General features: G+C 44.3%; 1 long non-coding RNA gene across 1 annotated transcript in view; it reads left to right on the top strand.

The window, feature by feature from the left end:
- Positions 1–20819, top strand: part of LOC117063915 — a 36129-nt gene that overhangs the window by 6235 nt on the left and 9075 nt on the right. The window contains exon 2 of the long non-coding RNA XR_004429162.1: positions 20516–20631. This is a non-coding gene — a long non-coding RNA (uncharacterized LOC117063915). The remainder of the gene's footprint in view (positions 1–20515; positions 20632–20819) is intronic.

The raw sequence follows: 20819 nt of genomic DNA, 5'->3' as shown, positions 1-20819 counted from the left end.
TCGCCCAGGCTGGAGTGCAGTGGCGTGATCTCCACTCACTGCAACCTCCGACTCCTGGGTTTCAATGATTCTCCTGCCTCAGGCTCCCCAGTAGCTGGGATTACAGGCTCATGCCACCACGGCTAATTTTTGTATTTTTAGTAGAGAGGGGGTTGCGCCATGTTGGCCAGGCTGGTCTCGAGCTCCTGAGCTCAGGTGATCCGCCCACCTTGGCCTCCCAAAGTGCTGGGATTACAGGTGTGAGCCACCGTGCCCAGCAGAAAACATAGTTCTTGTCTTTTTTCCCTCCGGTGCCTAGAATAATTTTTTGTTTATAATAAGTTCTCAACAAATATTTATTGAATTACAACATAATACTGGAAGTCCTAGCCAGAGCAATTAGGCAAAAGAAAGAAAAAAAAGGACATTCAATTTGAAAAGAAGGAAGTAAAATTGTCCCTGTTTACAGATGACATGATTTTATATAGAGAAAAATCAGGCCGGATGAGGTGGCTCATGCCTGTAATCCCAGCACTTTGGGAGGTTGAGGAAAGTGGATCACTTGAGGTCAGGAGTTTGAGACTAGACTGGCCAACATGGCGAAACTCTGTCTCTACTAAAAATACAAAAAAATTAGCTGGGCGTGGTGACTTATGCCTGTAATCCCAGTTACTCAAGAGGCTGAGGTAGGAAAATCACTTGAACCTGGGAGGCGGGGGTTGCAGAGAGCTGAGATCACACTGCTGCACTCCAGCCTGGGCAACAGAGCAAGACACTGTCTCAAAAAAAGAGAAAACTATAAAGACTCTACTCAATAATTCTCAGAACTAATAAGTGAATTTAATAAAGTTGCAGGATACGAAATCAATATTCAAAAACAAGTAGCATTTCTAGACACAAACAAGAAAAGAAATCAAGATGGCACAATGGTGTATGTCTGTAATCCCAGCTACTCAGGAGGCTGAGGCAGGCAGATTGCTTGCGCCCAGGGGTTCAGACCAGCTTAGGCAACATAGCAAGACTCCCATCTCAAAAAAAAGAAAAAAAGATTTAGAAGATAATCCCATTTACCATAGTTACACCCCAACCCCGCCCCCAAAAAAACCCCAAACCCTAAGAATAATTTTTTCTTTTTTTGAGATGGAGTTTTGCTCTTGTTGCCCAGGCTGGGGTACTGTGCTGCAATCTCTGTTCACTGCAACCTCCGCCTCCTGGGTTCAAGTGATTCTCCTGCCTCAGTCTCCTGAGTAGCTGGGATTACAGGCACCTGCCACCATGCCCGGCTAATTTTTGTAGTTTTAGTAGAGACAGGGTTTCACCATGTTGGCCAGGATGGTCTTGATCTCTTGACCTTGTGATTCACCTGCCTCAGCCTCCCAAAGTGCTGGGATTACAAGTGTGAGCCACTGCGCTTGACCTAATTTTTGTATTTTTTAGTAGAGATGGAGTTTCACCGTATTGGCCAGGCTGGTCTCGAACTCCTGACCTCAGGTGATCCGCCCAACTTGGCCTCTCAAAGTGTTGGGATTACAGGTGTGAGCCACCAAGCCCAGCCCCTAAGAATAAATTTAACCAAGGAAGTAAGAAAGTATCTGCTAGGCAAACTAGAGAACACCAGTGAAAGAAATGGAAGAGAACACGAATTGGAACACGAATTGGAAGACACCTGGCGTGATGGCTCACGCCTATAATCCCAGCACTTTGGGAGGCTGAGGAGGGTGGATCACCTGAGGTCAGGAGTTTGAGACCAGCCAGGCCAACATGGTGAAACCATCTCTACTAAAAATACAAAAAAATTAGCCGGGCATGGTGGCGCATGCCTGTTAATCCTAGCTACTTGGGGGGCTGAGGCAAAAGAATTGCTTGAACCCGGGAGGCGGAGGTTGCAGTGAGCCAAGATCGTGCCCCTACACTCCAGCCTGGGCAATGGAGCAAGACTCTACCTCAAAAAAGAAAAATAAATAAATAAATAAATAGAATAAAATATATAAATAAATAAATTGGAAGCCATCCCATGCTCACAGGTCAGAATAACTGATGTTGTTAAAATAACCATACTACCCAAAGCAATCTACAGATTCAACTAAATCTCTATCAAAATACCGATGACATTCTTCACAGAAATAGAAAAACAATCCTAAAATTTGTACCAAACCACAAACGACTGTATAGCCAAAGGAATCCTGAGCAAAAAGTACAAAGCTGGAGGCATGATGCTACAAGACTTTATAGTGCAAAGCTATCCTAACAGCATGGTACTGACATAAAAACAGACACATAAACCGATGGAACAGAATAGAGAACCCAGAAGTAAATTCACATGACTATAGCCAACTGATTTTTGACAAAGATGCCAAGAATACTCATTGAGCAAAGGGTGATCTCTTCAATAAATGATTCTGGTTATTTTTATGCAGAAGAATTAAACTAGACCTCCACCTCTCACGCTATACAAAAACCAACTGAAAATGCATCAAAGACCTAAATGTAAGATTTAAAACTATAAAACTACTAGGAGAAGGTCAGGTGCAGTGGCTCACACTTGTAATCCTATCACTTTGGGAGGCTGAGGCGGGTGGATCACACTTGAGTTCAGGAGTTCGAGACCAGCCTGGCCAACATGGTGAAGCCCCATTTCTACTAAAAATACAAAAAATCAGCCAGGTGTGTTGGTGGGCGCCTGTAATCCCAGCTACTCGGGAGGCTGAGGCAGGTGAATCACTTGAACCTGGGGGGCGGAGGTTGCAGTGAGCTGAGATTGCGCCACTTCACTCCAGCCTGGGCAAAAGAGCACAACTCCATCTCAAAACAAACAAAAACAAGTGAACAAAAACCAAAACTACTAGGAGAAAACATAGGACAAACACTTTAGGACATTGGCTTGGGAAAATATTTTTTGAATAAGAGCTCAAAAGCAACAAAAGCAAAAAAAGCAAAAATAAACAAATAGGATGATATCAAACTAAAAATCTGCATAGCAACGAAAACATTCAACACAGTGAAAAGACAACCTAAAGAATGGGAGAAAGTATTTTCAAACTATCTAACAGAGAATTAATATCCAGAACATGCAAGGAACTCAAACATCTCAACAGCAAAAAAAAAAAAAAAAAAAAAAAATCCAATTTAAAAAATGGGCAAATGATCTGAATAGACATTTCTCAAAAGAAGATGTACATATGGCAAATACATATATGAAAAAATGCTCAACATCACTAATCATCAGGGAAATGCAAATTAAAACCACAATGAGGTATCATCCCTTTCCAGTTAGAACTGCTATTATCAAAAAGACAAAAGCTAACAAATGCTAGCAAGTATGTAGGGAAAAGAGAATTCTTATGCACTGCTGCTGGGAATGTAAACTAGTATGGCCACGGTGGAGAACTGTATGGAGGGTCCTTAAAAAACTACAAGTAGAACTACCATATGATCCAGCAATTCCACTACTGGACATTTACCCAAAGGAAAGGAAATCAGTATATTGAAGAAACTTCTGCATCCTCATGTTTATTGCAGCAATATTCACACTAGCCAAGGTATGGAAACAACCTAGGTATTTAACAACAGATGAATGCATAAAGAAATTATGATATAAATACACAATGGAATACTATTCAGCCATAAAAATGAATGAAATTCTGTCATTTGAGGCAATATGGATATAACTGGAGGACATTATGTTAAGTGACATAAGGCAGATGCTGGGTGCGGTGGCTCACGCCTGTAATCCCAGCACTTTGGGAGGCCAAGGCGGGCAGATCACCTGAGGTCAGGAGTTCAAGACCAGCCTGGCCAACATGTTGAAACCCCATCTCTACTAAAAATACAAAAAGTAACTGCTCGTGGTGGTGGGCACCTGTAATCCCAGCTACTCAGGAGGCCGAGGCAGGAGAATTGCTTGAACCGAGGAGGGGGATGTTGCGGTGGGCTGAGATTGTACCATTGCACTCCAGCCTGGGTGACAAGAGCAAAACTCCATCTAAAAAAAAAAAAAAAAAAAAGCCAGAACAGCAGGTTAAACCCTGCACATATGTGTGGAAGCTAAAAAAAGTTTATCTCATAGAAGTAAAAAGTAGAACAGAGGATACTAGAAGCTGGAAGGGTAGGGAAAGGGAAGGATAGGGAGAGATTTGCTAAAGGATACAAAATTACAGCTAGATAAGAGGAATAAGGTTTAATGTTCTCTACCTCTGTAGGATGACATAGTTAACAATAATATATAGCTTCAAATAGCTAGAAGGAGGATATTGAATGTTCCCAACACAAGGAAATGATAAATGCTTGAGATGATGGGTATATGAATCACCTTGATCTGTCTGATCACTATACATACATGATGTGTATGAAAACATCATTATGTACCCCATAAATATGTACAATTATTATGTGTTAATTAAAAATTTATTTTAATAGTTAAATTAATCATACACACAAGGGAAATTCTACAGACAAAAATCCCCAAAGTCCAGGGCTGTCTCTTGCTTGCTATGGAGAATCTGGCGCTAGTTGTTTCCTCTGTTATCCCCGCTCCCAATGGTGGTCCTCCTCCGTGACTTCAGGTCTCACTGGGCTCTAGTAGCTCCATCTTCTCCTTTCCTCCTCTATCCAAGGGGAAGTGAGCAGTCTGTTTGTTTTCTCCCTTAACTCTATCTATGCCTCTACTGGGAGTCCCTTCATTAGGGTTTTTTCACTTGAGCTACCCTTGGCGAATTCTGTTTCCAGCTGGGACCCTGGATGATGGACAGAGTAAGGAGCAACCACTATGCCCTGGCAATAAATGATGGTTCAGCTGCGTGAGCATTGTCTGTATGTGCAGTCAGCTGCTTCCTCATCCTCCTCTTCACCATGTTAGTCCCATTTCTTTTCAACGTGCTAACTCCTTTATACTAACAATTATTAAAGAGTTGATTTGTTCAACATATCCAGTGACAAATACTCTTCTAAAAACTTAAAGTGGACAATGAGACTGGGATTAACATGCCTATGTAGAATTGGCAATACAATTAGATACAATTTGTGCCTGGATGACTTCATGTCTAAAATTCCACCAGTGACTAATTATGTTAGAGTTGCCTCCTTCCATCTTTCCTCTTGTAAAATTCATCTATTTCTGGAATGAATATTAATCTTTATTGAATGCTTTTCTTTTTTTTGAGACAGAGTCTCACTCTGTCTCCCAGTCTGGAGTGCAGTGGCAAGATCTTGGCTCGCTGCAATCTCCACCTCCCAGGTTCAAGTGATTCTAGTGCCTCAGCCTCCAAAGTAGCTGGAATTACAAGAGCATGCCAGCATGCCCGGCTAATTTGTGTGTGTGTGTGTGTGTGTGTGCGTGTGTGTGTGTGTGTGTGTATATATATATATATATTTTTTTTTTTTTTAGTAGAAACAGGGTTTTGCCATATTGGCCAGACTGGTTTCGAATTCCTAACTTCAAGTGATTCACCCTCCTTGTGCTGGAATCCCAAAGTGCTGGGATTACAGGCGTGAGCCACAGCTCCTGGCCTGAATGCTTGTTTTTTGTGAATTACTTTCGCATTCATTAAATCAAATAATCTTTACAACGCATTTTTTTTTTTTTTTTTTGGTTACAAGAAAGGTAAACTAACCCAGTAAATGGCAGAGCTGGAGCAGGACGGACCCCCAGGCCTCCTGGCGTGAATCCTTTGTGTTCCTGGGGAGAGTTATACATTCAGTCTCACACTTCTTAGTGTCAATGAATATTTTAGGTAATGGAAAGTAATTCTGGAGCCCAGAGAGAAGATAGGATGGAACTATGATAAAGGGGAAGACATGAAAATACAGTTAATTATTTAGTGAGCATCTACTTGTATGCTGAGCACTGGGTATGGTTCCTTCCACATATTCCCCAGAAGAGCTTTGTAAGGAGGATTGTGCTACCCACATTTTACAGAGGATGAACTAGGGGCTCAGGGAAGTTTGGTAGTTTGCCCAAGGTCCTACAGCCAGTAAGTGGTTGGGGATGCATTATGCCTAGAGCTAGGTGAGCCTGATACCGTTTGCTTTCTTTCCATTACACCTGCCTGCCATGGGAGAGAATTTCAGAAAAGGGATACCAAAATTATGGGGAAACCTGTCTTGGATATTGCCAAGGGTCAGTCCAGAAAGAAGCCCTGAATACTACTATTCACAAAAACTTCATTTGAAGGACACATTTGTGTGGTGGAGTGGCTGAGGGACACCATGGGCCACTAGATGGCACCAGTTCAGCGTCGGAAGAAGCTTTTCCCCATTATTTTTGTGGGCAAAGGATGCATGTAGCACCCTGTCCTTGCTCCCCAGGGTGGCACAAGAGAATGAGTACCAGCAGGTGAATGCTGCAGGGGCCATCCTGGAGTCTGTCTGACATAGCGTCTCTGGGGTGGGCAATTTTTTTCTTTTAAGACAGTTTCACTCTGTCACCCAGGCTGAAGTGCAGCAGTGCCATCTCAGCTCTCTGCAACTGCTGCCTCCCAGGTGCAAGTGATTCTTTTGCCTTGGCCTCAATTTTTTGTGTATATATACTTTTTTGGGGGGGGATGGAGTCTCACTCTGTCGCACTGGCTGGAGTGCAGTGGCATGATCTCAGCTCAGTAGAACCTCTGCCTCCCTGGGTTCAAGCGATTCTCCTGCCTCAATGTTCCAAGTAGCTGGGATTAAAGGTGCCCGCCACCATGCTGGCTTATTTATTTATTTATTTATGAGACGAAATCTCGTTCAGTCACCAGGCTGGAGCACAGCAACACGATCTTGGCTCACTGCAACCTCTGCCTCCTGGGTTCAAGTGATTTTCCTGCCTCAGCCTCCTGAGAAGCTGGGACTACAGGTGTGTGCCACCACACCCAGCTAATGTTTGTATTTTTAGTAGAGACGAGGTTTCATCACGTTGGCCAGTATGGTCTTGATCTCTTGACCTCGTGATTCACCCGCCTCAGTCTGCCAAAGTGCTGGGATTATAGGCATGAGCCACTACGCCCGATCTAATTTTTATATTTTTTAGTAGAGATGGGGTTTCACCATGTTGGCCAGGCTGGTCTCAAATTCCTGACTTCAAATGATCTTCCCACCTTGGTCTCCCCAAGTGCTGGGATTACAGGCATGAGCCACCGTGCCCAGCCCAGTTTTTGTATTTTTTGGTAGAGAGGGGGTTTCTCCATGTTAGCCAGGTTGGTCTTGAATTCCTGACCTCAAGTGATCTGCGTGCCTCAGCCACCTGAAGTGCTGGGATTACAGGCATGAGCCACCGTGCCCAGCCTGGAATGGGCATTTCTATTCCCTTTACACAGTTGAGGGAAATGGAGATAAGCAATACTGAGTAACTTGCCAAGGGTACTTAGGTATAAAGTTGTAGACAAGGGATTCCAAACCAGGCCTGTCTGATTTGCAGCTTGTAATTAGTGTATTGCTAGGTAGATTGGGAATGTTTGGCCTGGAACAGAAAAGACCCTGGGGTGGGATCCACGCTGACAGTCTTCTGGGACTTGAATCACCGCATGGATGAGGGTCAGAGCAGAACTAAATCCAATAGGTGGAAATTATCAGGAGTAGACTTTTTTTTTTTTTTTGAGAAGGAATCTCACTCTGTCTCCCAGGCTGAAGTGCAGTGGCATGATCTCGGCTCACTGCAACTTCCGCCTCCTGGGTTCAAGAGATTCTCTTGCCTCAGCCTCCTGAGTAGCTGGGATTATAGGCGCCTGCTACCATGCCTGGCTAGTTTTTGTATTTTTAGTAGAGACGGGGTTTCACCATGTTGGCCAAGCTGGTCTTGAACTCCTGACTGATCCACCTGCCTCAGCCTCCCAAAGCACTGGGATTACAGACGTGAGCCACTGCACCCAGCCGGGAGTAGATTTTTTTGAAAAGTGAATACATGATAAGATTTTGCTGGGCATGGTGGTTTATGCCTGTAACCCCAGCACTTTGGGAGGCCAAGGCAGGAGGATCGCTTAAGCCTAGGAGTTGGAGACTAGCCTGGGCAACGTAGTGAGATCCCATCATTACAAAAAATAATAATAATAAAAAAATAGCCAGGTTTGGTGGCTTATGCTTGTGGTTCCAACTACTCTGGAGGCCAAGGTGAGAGAATTGCTGAGCCTGGAAATCAAGGCTACAGTGAGCCATGATCACACCACTGCACTCCAGCCTGGGCACCAGAGTGAGACCCTGTCTCAAAAAAAAAAAAAAAAAAAAAAAAAGATTATATTTAACTAATTAAAGAGAAAACTGGCAAGGTGTTAAAACCAATTCAAAGGACAATCCAGGCTAGGTATGGTGGCTCATGCCTGTAATACTAGCACTTTGGGAGGCCAAGGCAGGTGGATCACTTGAGGTCAGGGGTTCAAGACCAGCCTGGCCAACATGGTGAAATCCTATCTCTACTAAAAATACAAAATTAGCCAGGCATGGTGGCATGCACTTGTAATCGTAGTTACTCTGGAGGCTGAGGCAGGAGAATCACTTGAACCTGGGAGGCAGAGGTTGCAGTGAGCCGAGATCGTGCCACCGCAGAGTGAGACTGTGTCTCAAAAAACAATGAAAAAGAAAAAACAAAACAAAAACAAAGGACAATCCAGGCCAGGTGCGGTGACTCATGCCTGTAATTCCAGCACTTTGGGAGGCTGAGGTGGGCAGATCACCTGAGGTCAGGAGTTCAAGACCAGCCTGGCCAACATGACAAAAAAAATCCAATTTCTACTAAAAATACAAAAATTAGCCGGGTGTGGTGGTGGGCACCTGTAATCCCAGCTACTCGGGAGGCTGAGACAGGGAGAATTGCTTGAACCCAGGAGACAGAGGTTGCAGTGAGCCGAGATCATGCCACTGCACTCCAGCCTGGGCAAGAGGGAGAGTTCGTTTCAAAACTCAAAAAAATAAAAGGACAGAGTCTGGATTTCTAGATAATATGAAGGGAGGACATTGCAAAACCCAGCAGCTGCTGAAGGAAATATCCTGGAGGAAGTTGAACTTTACCCTGCTTGGAAATCTATCCAGGTCTGAAGCCCCTCTACAGAGGTCCCCAGAATGTTCCCCCCTTTCCCCACTGAGTCTACTCGGGGGTAAAGTCCAAGATGACAGCTGCAGTTGTTTCCACGTGGCAGTGTCCCCTGAGGGATTCAAATAAACCTGGAGTTTTATTATCCTGACTGTGCCGATAAGAAGACTGGCCGACCCGGGTAGAGAAAGTGGAGGCCACTGTCCGGTATCCCTTGGTAGGTCCACTCATTCCTTTTCTGTTCACATCAGCCGGGCTTGTAACAGCTCCTAGTGATAGAGTATCTAGGCTGGTCACCTGATGATGGAGTCTTGTCCATTTCGAAGGCCCAGACCAATGAGCTGAAGTGAATAACTCACCCCACAATTTATTGCTCCTAGAACAAATTCCTTGTCCTGGTGATAATTCTCTTTTGTGTGGCTAAAACTATCAGCTCTGGGACAATGTGCATAACTTTGCATGGATGATAAAGCTCCACTTATTTATTTGGCTGAATAGAGTTATTATACTATTACTTCCTCTATAAGTTTCTGACATAAAGTCAGACAAACTCAAATGCAAGCTTATTTATTTATTTATGAGACTGAGTCTTGCTCTGTTGCCCAGGCTGGAGTGCAGTGGCATAATCTCGGCTACTGCAACCTCCGCCTCCCAAGTTCAAGTGATTCTCCTGCCTCAGCCTACCACATAGCTGGGATTACAGATGGGCACCACCACGCTCAGTTAATTTTTGTATTTCTTAGTAGAGATGGGGCTTCGCCATGTTGGCCAGGCTGGTCTCGAACTCCTAACCTCAAGTGATTTGCCCACCTTGGTCTCCCAAAGTGCTGGGATTATGGGCATGAGCCACCATGCCCGACCTCAAATGCAAGCTTTTCTCTCATCATATTAATCCTGCTGAATGAATTTGGAGCTCGATTCATATGGGGGGCAAGGACCTAGAGGTCAAAGCTGTCCTCTTGAATCCTGGTGTAGTTGATGTGTGCATAAGGCTTTGCTTGTTCATATTCTCTCAGGCAGAAGTGTAATTTGAGGAAACGGAGAGTGCATGTGTGTGTGTGCACATTCATGTGTGTGCATACATGTCCTATGAGAATGAGAATGGGTGCCCACTTTTCTTGGCTCCTCTCCCTTGTGCCTCTGGGCCTTTCTGCCTGAATGCCCTCGCCTGGAAATCCTTGTCCATTTTTCCCATTCAATGACCAGAGCACCAACTATGGAGTTTGGAAACCTGGCTCCAGCCCTGATTCTGGCATTGACATGCTCCACAACATCGGTGAAAGCAACTGGCCTCTTTGAACATCCCTTCCTGGTGTGTGGCAGGAAACATTTGGTTTCCTTGAACTGAACCCGCCTGACAATGGGAAGATTTTTCTGAACCACCTCCCCTGCTGGGTAGCTGTAGGGATTAAATGATGTAACAGAAGGTAAAGCAGGATTATTTTTTTAACTTTTGTCTATTTTCAGTGCCCTCCTATGTATCTTCAAGGCCAGAGCCTTCTGAGACACTCCAGCCCACAGTGACTGCTCTCCTCTGATCTGTCACTTCTTAGCCTTATACTGCTTTGTTTATTATGATCTATTTATGTGTTGCGCTGTATCCACTTGTCTTGTCCATAAGCTCTTTTTCTGCCCTTTTGAATCTTTTCAGTGGCTAGTGTGCTGCCTTCATCATAACTGAGTTCAGTATGTCTTTCTGGATTGACTACTTAATTGAATCTGGAATACGGGGAAGGAGACTTAGTGTAAAGGGACCACCCAATACAAGGTCTGAGATTATTTTATGCCGTATTTCATGGTGGAATAAGGAATGAATAACACAGTGTGAATGAATAATGCAGCGTATCATGAGTTGGGAAGGGAGAAAAAAAACGGTATCTGTACAAGTCATTTTCTTTTTTTTTTGAGATGGAGTCTTGCTCTGTTACCCAGGCTGGAGTGCAGTGGTGTGATCTCGGTTCACTGCAACCTCTGCCTCCTAGGTTCAAGCGATTCTCCTGCCTCAGTCACCCAAGTAGCTGGGATTATAGGAACATGGCACTGCACCTGGCTAATTTTTGTATTTTTAGTAGAGATGGGGTTTCACCGTGGTGGCCAGGCTGGTTTCAAACTCCTGACCTCAAATGATTCGCTTGCCTCAGCCTCCCAAAGTGCTGGGATTACAGGCATGAGCCACCACACCCAGCATATACATGTCATTTTCAATCATTTGGACTTGAATCACCTGGTTTTATTTGGTCAATGAAAGCAGAGGACAATGGTCAAACTTACTATTTGGGTCTTTGAGACAAAGTAACCAGCTGATTGACTGTCTTTTCTGCTCAGCAGAACTTGCTGGCGCTGGAAGCCATGAGGAATAACTGAACTGAGGCGAACAGCAGGCTCGTAGCCAGGGAGGAAACAGCAACATAGCAACATCTTTATTTTTGCCTTATTGGTGTAACCTTGTTCACAAAGAAGACATGGAAGGGAAAGGACTTGGAGAGCAAGAGAGGAAACAGAAAAGAAAGATTGTGAGGAAGGACCACAAGGAAGCAAATAGAGCTTCCATTTCATGCTCGGGGAGTATTCAGAGTGTTCATGGGAGAACTGTGGGTGGGCTTGCTTCACATGCAGGGAGAGGCCTGGCCAGACCCACCTTCCTCCCAGTTCTGACCCCAGAGTGAGGTCAATATCCAGTCCCCACGTGAATGATTCTCAGACCCCATCCTTTCCCCAGCAGGTAGCAAAGGCCGCCTCACCTGAGCCTGTGCACAAGCCTGGGCTCAGAGATTCTCTCAAGCCTCAGTGTCAGTTCTCTCCAGGTCAAGAGAACCAACGGAGTATATATATTCTTGCCCCTGAGCAAGAAGGAATTCTTTTCTATGCAGGCTTTCAACTGATTGGATGAGGCCCAGCCATTCAATGGGTCATCTAATTTACTCAAAGCCTATTGATTTACATTTAATCTCATTTAAAAAACACCTTTGGCCAGGTGGAGTGGCTCATGCCTGTAATTGCAGCACTTTGGGAGGCAGAGGTGGGTGGATCACTTGAGGTCAGGAATTCAAGACCAGCCTGGGCAACATGGTGAAACCCTGTCTTTACTAAAAATACTTAAGAAAAAAAAAAAATTAGCTGGGCGTAGTGGCACATGCCTGTTATCCCAGCTACTTGGGAGGCTGAGGCAGGAGAATTGCTTGAACATGGGAGGTGGAGGATGCAGTAAGCCGAGATTGCACCATTGCACTCCAGCCTGAGCAACAATAGTGAAATTCCATTTAAAAACAAACAAAAACAAAAACAAAAAAACCAAAAAAAAAAAAAAAAAACCTTCGAAGAAACATCTAGAATAGTGATCAACTATCTGGGTACTGTGGCTCACCAAGTTGGCACATGAAGTTAACCATCCCATCTGGAAAGGGAAGATGGCTCCGTGGCAGAGCTGACTTTGGAGGGAGGGCAGCAACTACCGCTTTCCACCCCCCTTCTCCTTTTTTAACATTATTCACTTATTTATACTTTCAAACAGGAATATAGGCACATAGTAAATAATTCAAGAGGTCTAGAAAGGTAGAAGGTGAAAAGTAAGTCTCCCTTTTACTCCTGATCTGTTTCTTGGGAATTCTTTCAGAGAGATCATACAAATCTATAAGCATTTTCCCTTTAAAAGCATAAAGAGTAACATATTCCACATACGTCACATGCTTTTCTATGACTTGCTTTTTTCTTAGTAAAGCAAAGAAAAAGTGGAGTTTTTTTCTATATCGGTCCATGTTGATCTACCACATTCTTTTTTTTCTTATTCTTTTTTTATTTTTTTGAGATGGAGTCTCACTCTGTCACCCTGATCTCGGCTCACTGCAACCTCCACCTCCCAGGTTCAAGCAATTCTCCCTGCCTCAGCCTCCCGAGTAGCTGGGACTACAAGAGCCTGCCACCACACCCGGCTAATTTTTGTATTTTTGGTAGAGACAGAGTTTTGCCATGTTGGCTAGGCTGGTCTTGAGCTCCTGACCTCAAGTGACCCGTCCACCTTGGCCTCCCAAAGTGCTGGGATTACAGGCATGAGCCATGGTGAGCCACGGTGCCCGGCCTCTACCACATTCTTTTCAATGGCCACATAGTATTCCCTAGTATGTTTCAGCGGTCTCCCAGGGATGCACATGTAGGTTGCCTCCAACCTTTTGATCCTATACACACCTTGCTGCAACAACTGTGCTTGCACATCTGTTCTTGAAGCTGCCCTTTTCTTGCTTACAGGCATGACTTCCTGAATGTATTCTTCAGATGAGCTTAATAATGTTTTTCTGTCTTATCCCCCATCCCTTCTGGTCTCTTCTGCCTCCATTCATCCTTTTTAAGCTGAGTGACTGCGTCTCCTGCAGGGCAACGTGCTCCCTCCAGTAAGAAGTTAATCTCTCTCTGGTTTCCTGAGACTCTCCCGAACTGGACAGTGTCTGCTTGTGTGTCTTTATCCCACCCCAATTGTGGCTTTTTAGATTGGGCTGGAATTGCCCATTGTCGAAGAGAGCCTGTATATTTTTCTAAGCTAATTTCACAGGCAGCAGCATTCAGATTCAAATTTCCCCTGGCAATTGGCTGCAGTCAGTCAAAGTGACTAAGGAGAATAAATTGTAGCCAGACAGGTCTCACAATCCTCTTGCCTGGTGGAGGGTTTTATTGGCTGCAAATCCCATCACCAGGCAGGCAGACGTCCTCATCACTCCATGACAGGTCCTGGGGCAGGCTGTGATAGATGGTGAAGGTTGGGCCACCTCTGGGCCCTGGAAATAAGTTCTGACTCCCAAGTGCCTGGAGGGTGTAACAAAGAGAGGGGCAGCAGGAGCTGGAAGAGGTTACAGAGATCATGCCACCCAATACTGCTTTTCAACAGATGAGGACCCAGACCTAGTTTGCTAAAAACCAGTTCTAAGCTGCATCTATCAGACCAGTGGCCCTAACCCTTTAATAAACCCCTTGGAGAATCTGATGCAATGAGGCCCTTCTTCCCTGTAAACTGAATATGCATATCCGTACGATATTTTGGATGCACTGTGCGTTTTGGTTGGGGTGGTGTGGGGAGAGAGTATTCTGGTTTAAGTCACAGAAGATCATGCCCGTGAAAGGTTTCCTCTCAAAGGGCTACGCAAATGCCAGGGATTAAAATTTTCTTTCCTACATTACTCAGACCAAAACATTTCCCCACTAACCTGTCTTTTGCTAAACTGGCTTTCAATTCATTGCATTTCTGGAAAGTACTGATTAGAATATGACAGCTGAGCACCCCCTTTTCTGAGAAGAAATTGGTTTTCTTAATTCAGTGAAGTGTGGACGTGCTTAAGTTTACCATAGCTGCTGAAAAGCTTCCTTCCTCTTATATTGGGTGGCATGTGTTCAGGCTGAACCAGCAGCACGGAAAGTTCTGGCCTGGCCTTTGACTGGCTGCCCCATCTGGGACCACTGCCCACTTGAGGGTGGATCCAACAGAACTGGGACCAATGGGTGCAAAATATGAAAGGATTTATCTCCCCTTTGTGAGAGGAAAAATATTTTATCTCTCACTCATCTTTTTTTTTTTTTTTTTTTTCCTTTCTTTTGAGATGGAGTCTCAAAAGACTGTTGCCCAGGCTGGAGTGCAGTGGTACAATCTCGGCTCACTGCAACCTCCGCCTCCTGGGTTCAAGCAATTCTCCCACCTCAGCCTCCCAAGTAGCTGGGATTACAGGTGCCCGCCAACACACCCGGCTACTTTTTTTGTATTTTTAGTAGAGATGGGGTTTTACCATGTTGGCCAGGCTGGTTTCGAACTCCTAATCTCAAGTGATTCTCTCGCCTCGGCCTCCCAAAGTGCTAGGATTACAGGTGTGAGCCACTGTGACCAGCCTTTTTTTTTTTTTAAACAGGGTCTTTCTATGTCATCCAGGCTGGAATGCAGTGGTGTGATCATGGCTAACTGCAGTCTTGACCTCTCAGGCTCAAGTGATCCTCCTACCTCAGCTTCCTAATAGTGGGACTATAGGCATGCAACAACCATGCCCTGTTAGTTAAATTTTTTTTTTTCATCGATACGGGGTTCCTATGATGTTGCCCTGGCTGGTCTCAAACTCCTGGGTTCAAGCGGTCCTCCCAACTTGGCCTCCCAGAGTGCTGGGGTTACAGGCATGAGCCACCACCCCTGGCTTCCCACTAATCCTAATCAATATATAATATGATCTCTTCCCACTTTACCAAGTAAATTTGTTCATTTTAGAAAATACAGACAGGCAAAAAAACGAAAATAAAAGTTACCAGTAATTCCAACTCTCATAGTGTTAGTATTTTGGCGTGTGACCTCCCAAACACACGTGCACACTCTCACACACTCAGGGTCATTTTATACAATGTGATTATATATTGTGCTTCCTGTTTCAGATCTGATTATTTCTCTTAAAAAATATAGGAATCTTCCAACAACTAAAGCGGTCCAATAATGGAATGGGCTGCCTCAAAAGCAGTCGGGCCTCAACTCTGGAAATGTTTAAGTGGAGGTTTGACAGGAGCAGCTGTGAAAGCGATTTCTGCAGTAGGGAGGCACTTAGGCCCGCAGATTTTTAGGGATTCCATGCACTAGAGGCCTTGGCAAAGTTTCCTCTGTGAGTTGCAGGAACTCCTGGGCAGGTGGTTCCCTCCCTTCCTATCTTACCCTCTTACTAAGCCCCACAATGCCATTTGCTTGGCTCTTCCTGGAGGGGCTCTTGGGCCAGACAAAGTGAAATCAGCATCCTTCTCTGCTCTTCTGCCAGCATTGTTACCAGCCTCAGGGGAACCATCTTACTTGCAAAGGCTGTCATTAGTGGAAGGATTTTACTTCCAAGCTGTGACCTAATTGGTTTTATTCTTAATACAAATGAGAGAGTATTCCATTTCTATTCTATTGGCATCTTACAGCAGGCACTTGGGTTTTTGGTTGTATGGCTGGTTGTTTTGTTCAGGTGTGTGTCCATGTGTGCACATGCACATGTGTAGTGTGAGATTTTTAATTGCCCAAATCATCCTAATGCAAGTGTTTCCGCATATTCGAATCTCACATTGACTAGTGTGCATCTGTAAGTGGGCAAGGCTGGCAGATTGTTATGTAATGAGAATCTGGTTAGTCAAAGTGTGTGTGTCACAAAGGAATCCGACTTTTATTTTATCAACTTAATTTAATTTTTAGATTTCAATTACGAAATATTTCAAGAATACAAAGAAGTACAGAAAAATATAATTGACCCCCCCATCTATTGTTCATTCACTTGATTGAACAAATGTGTAATATTTGCCATATTTACTTCCTACTTCCTTTTGTAGGAAATAAAATATTAAAGGCACTGTTAAAACCCAATACACTCATCCCTTTCAGATCCCTCTCCATGGGCAAACCACTAACCTGAAGTTGCATGTTTTCATATTTTTACTATGGATATGAATGCTGCCATAAGTAATACTTTGTTTTGCTTATTTTAAAGACTTACAAAATCTGGCTGGGCATGTGGTTCGCTCCTATAATCCCAGCACTTTGGGAGGCTGAGGCAGGTGAATCACTTGAGGTCAGGAGTTCGAGACCAGCCTGGCCAACATGGTGAAACCCCTTCTCTACTAAAAATACAAAAAATTAACCAGGCTTGGTGGTGCACACCTGTAGTCCCGGCTACTTGGGAGGCTGAGGCAGGAGAATCACTTGAACTCGGGGGTGGAGGTTGTAATGAGCCAAGATCGCACCACTGTACTCTAGCCTGGGCAACAGAGCGACACTCCATCTCAAAAAAAGAGAAGATTTTCCAAATGGCATCATACTGTCAATATCATTTGCAGCCTTCATTTTTTACATAATACTGTATTTGTGAGATTTATCTGTGATTTATCCATGTTGCTTTCATAGATTCCTTTGGAATAGTATATACTATCCCATAGTATGAAATGGTACAATTTAGCCATTTTCCTAACTAGACATTTAGGTTGTCCTTTCCCCCTACCCATACCTCTTTTGTTGCTATTGCAAGTAAGACTGCAATGAAACCCACAGACTTGCTTCCGTCCCTGTATGCAAGTATGAGAATATTCTGAAAACACAGATCTTGAAGTAGAATTGAGGATCCATAGGGTGTGGAACTTCATTTTATATGCTGAGAATAAAGGGTATTTTAATTGTTAGTTTATTTTTAAAATTGTGGTAAAATATATACAACAAAAATTTACCATGTTAACCATTTTTAAGTATACAGTTCGGTGGCATTAAGTACAGTCACGTTGTTGTGCAACCGCCACCACCATCCATTTCTGGAACATTTTCCTCTTCTCCAACTGGAACTCTACACCCATTAAGCGATTAAGTCCCTAGTCACCCCTCTCCCTAGCCTCTTGTTTTTGTCTTAAACAGAAGAAGTCAGTATTACTCCTTCATTAATTCCGTAAACATTTACTGAGTATCTAGCGTGTGTCAAATATATAAATAGGAAATTATATGAATAAAATTTAGTTTTTGCCATCAGGAAACTCCCACCCTAATTGTTGGAGCCCAGGAGTTTGAGGATGCATTGAGCTATGATCATGCCAGTTGCACCACTGCACTCCAGAGTGAGGAACAGAAGAAGACCCTGCATCTAAAATAATAATAATAGCAATTTAAAAAATTGGCTAGAGGCCGGGCCTGGTGGCCTCCCAGTACTTTGGGAGGCCGAGGTGGGTAGATCACCTGAGGTCAGGAGTTTGAGACCAGCTTGGTTAACACGGTGAAACCCCGTCTCTACTAAAAATACAAAAATTAGCTGGGCGTTGTGGCGCATGCCTGTAGTCCCAACTACTTGGGAGGCTGAGGTGGGAAAATTGCTTGAACCTGGGTGGTGGAGGTTGCAGTGACCCGAGATCACACTATTACACTCCAACCTGACCAACAGAGCAAGACATTGACTCAAAAATAAATAAATAAATAAATAAATAGGCTAGGAGTGGTGGTTTATGCCTGTAATCCCAGCACTTTAGGAGGCCGAGGCGGGAGGATCACTTGAACTCAGGAGTTTGAGACCAGCCTGGACAGTATAGCAAGACCCCATCTCTACTAAAGAGTGCCTGTAGTTCCAGCTACTTGGGAGGCTGAGGTGGGAGCATTGCTTGAGCCCGGGAGATCGAGACTGCGGTGAGCTATGATTGTACCACTGCACTCCAGCCTGGGTAACAGAGAGAGACCCTGTCTTAAAAAAAACAACAGAGGAACTCCTATTCTAGCTGAAGAGAGACATAAAAACAATTATATGGGACATGTTTTAGAAGCCAAGTCCTAGGAGATCCCAGAGTTACAGCAATGAATTCATGGGTGGGAATAAGGTGAGATGAGGTGGGGAGTGGAAGATAAGAAAATCCTCAGAAAAAAAATAATTTTTAAGCTGAACTTTGAAGCATGAAATACAATTTTTTCCAGGCAACAATGGGGGTAGGGTATGGATTTGTGTAAGTGCCTTCAATCAATCAAGAAATATATTGGTATCAGTCAGGGCCTAACCAACATAAGAGATACCACTGTAAGTATGTGAAACAGAGGAGATTCCCAGTTACACAGGGGATGGAGGAGATGAGGAGCTGAACAGGAGCTGATGATGCCATTCAGAGAATAGCAGCAGAAAGAATACCCTACAATCCTTAGATCAGAGTCAAGGGAAGGAGGTGGTATCACCAGAGCCAAGGGCTGGGATCACCTGAAGGAGGCTGGAATCACAGCTGGTCTGGCTGATAGCAATTGGAGCCATGCTGGAGCCATTGCCTCCCCTGGAGACAGAGAGGGAGGGGGTCAAACACCCTGGCTTTTCTTCCCACCACAGTTCACTTCCCATTGTCTGAAAGAGCAAAAGTAGCACACTGAACTAATCCAGAGAGAGTAAGCACAGAAAGCAGCTACCACCCCTAGGGTGGGGGGCAGAAGGGACAAGAAGAGGTTAGGGACATCAGAATTAGAACATCAGAGGAGAGGCCACATGGAGCTGGTGTCCAGACTTCTTTTTTCTTTTCTTGTCTTGTCTTGTCTTGTCTTTTCTTCTTCTTTTAAATACAGATGGGGTCTCACTATGTTGCCCAGGCTGGTCTCAAACTTCTGGGCTCGAGTGATCCTCCTGCTTTGGCCTCCCAAAGTGATATCAATTGGGGTCACTAACCTGAGACCCTGAGGTTGTAGGTTTTATAGGACGTGGTATGGGCTTTGAGTCTTGACCAAAATATGACACTGATTTCCCCATAGACATATGGGTCTGGAATCAAGGAGTAGATGCAGGAGAACCTCCATGAATTATTACCTTTGTTAAAACAAAATTATAAATGGAGACTGGGCCTAAAAAATTCCTGAGCAGGCCAGGTGCTGTGGTTCACACCTGTAGTCCCAGTGCTTTGGGAGACTAAGCTGGGACGGTCACTTGAAGCCAGGAATTTGAAACCAGCCTGGGCAATATAGTTAGCTGTGTGTGGTGGTATGCCCTTGTAGTCCTAGCTACAAAGGAGGCTCAGGCAGGATGGCTTAAGCCCAGGAATTCGAGGTTACGGTGAGCTGTAGAGACCCCCTCTCTAAGAAAAGAAACAAAATTCCTGAGCAAATAAAACCAGCTAGGCCTTAAAATAGCCTTAACCTTGCTTAGGCTGTGAACATGAGTGAAACTTAACTTGGGTCAAAACTGTGAATATAGGTAAAACTTAACTTGAGTCATTTCTGGTGCATGCTTATGTTAGGCAGAAAACTTAACCTCAGCCAATCATAAGCAGCCAATTTACATGATTATGTAACTAAGGACTTTCCAACAAAAAAGGCAATTTTGTAATTGCAAAAATAATCAAATAATTTTTAAATTTTGCTTCTGAATTTACCCCCAAAATACTTGCCTCTGATGATTTGTCATTGGAATACTAAACCCGTTTTGGTCCAGTGGACCCAATTTATGAATTACTTCTTACTCAAACCGTGAACAATTTTATTGTGCTTCAGGTTTTTCATTTGCAGTTTGGTGTCAAAATAGGGATCCAAAGGTGACAACCACCCCCATCCCACTGCTATAGTTTGAATGTGTCCCCGACAGTTTGTATGTTGTGAACTTAATTCCTAAAGCAGTGGTGTTGAGAGGGAAGAGGAGCTGAACAGGAGCTGATGATGCCATTCAGAGAATAGCAGCAGAAAGAATACCCTACAATCCTTAGGTCAGAGTCAAGGGAAGGAGGTGGTATCACCAGAGCCAAGGGCTGGGATCACCTGAAGGAGGCTGGAATCACAGCTGGTCTGGCTGATAGCAATTGGAGCCATGCTGGAGCCATTGCCTCCCCTGGAGACAGAGAGGGAGGGGGTCACGATTATTAGATCACGAGGGCTTGCCCTCATCTATGGGGTAATGCTATTATAGGCAGAGTGGGCTAGTTATCAGGAGAGTGGGTTCCTGAGAAAAGGATGAGTTCAGCTCAAGAAGGCCCTTGTCAGATGCAGGCCCTTTGACTTCGGACTTCCCAGCCTCCACAACTATGAGAAGTAAATCTCTGTTCTTTATAAATTATTCAGTCTGTGGAATTTTGTTTTAGCAACACAAAATGGACTAAGACACCCAGCAACCCCCAGGAGCATCAAGGAAGCAGGCATGAGGTTCCTGCTGAGCACACCATGCTCACTGCTTTCTCTCTGCGTCTGGAGGTCCTGAGTGAGTATCTCTTGGATTTTGATCTCCACAGTTTGTGTCCTGAGTTCTCCAAGTTTGAGTAATTTTATTTATTTTATTTTATTTTATCTGATATGGAGTCTTGCTCTGTTGCCCAGGGTGCAGTGCAGTGGTGCGATCTAGCTCACTGCAACCTCTGCCCCCTGGATGCAAGCAGTTCTTGTGTCTCA

This window comes from Trachypithecus francoisi, unplaced genomic scaffold (genome assembly GCF_009764315.1).
Source record: "Trachypithecus francoisi isolate TF-2019V2 unplaced genomic scaffold, Tfra_2.0 Lachesis_group19, whole genome shotgun sequence".
Lineage (NCBI taxonomy): Eukaryota > Metazoa > Chordata > Mammalia > Primates > Cercopithecidae > Trachypithecus > Trachypithecus francoisi.
This window is presented reverse-complemented; position numbering and strand designations above follow the sequence as displayed.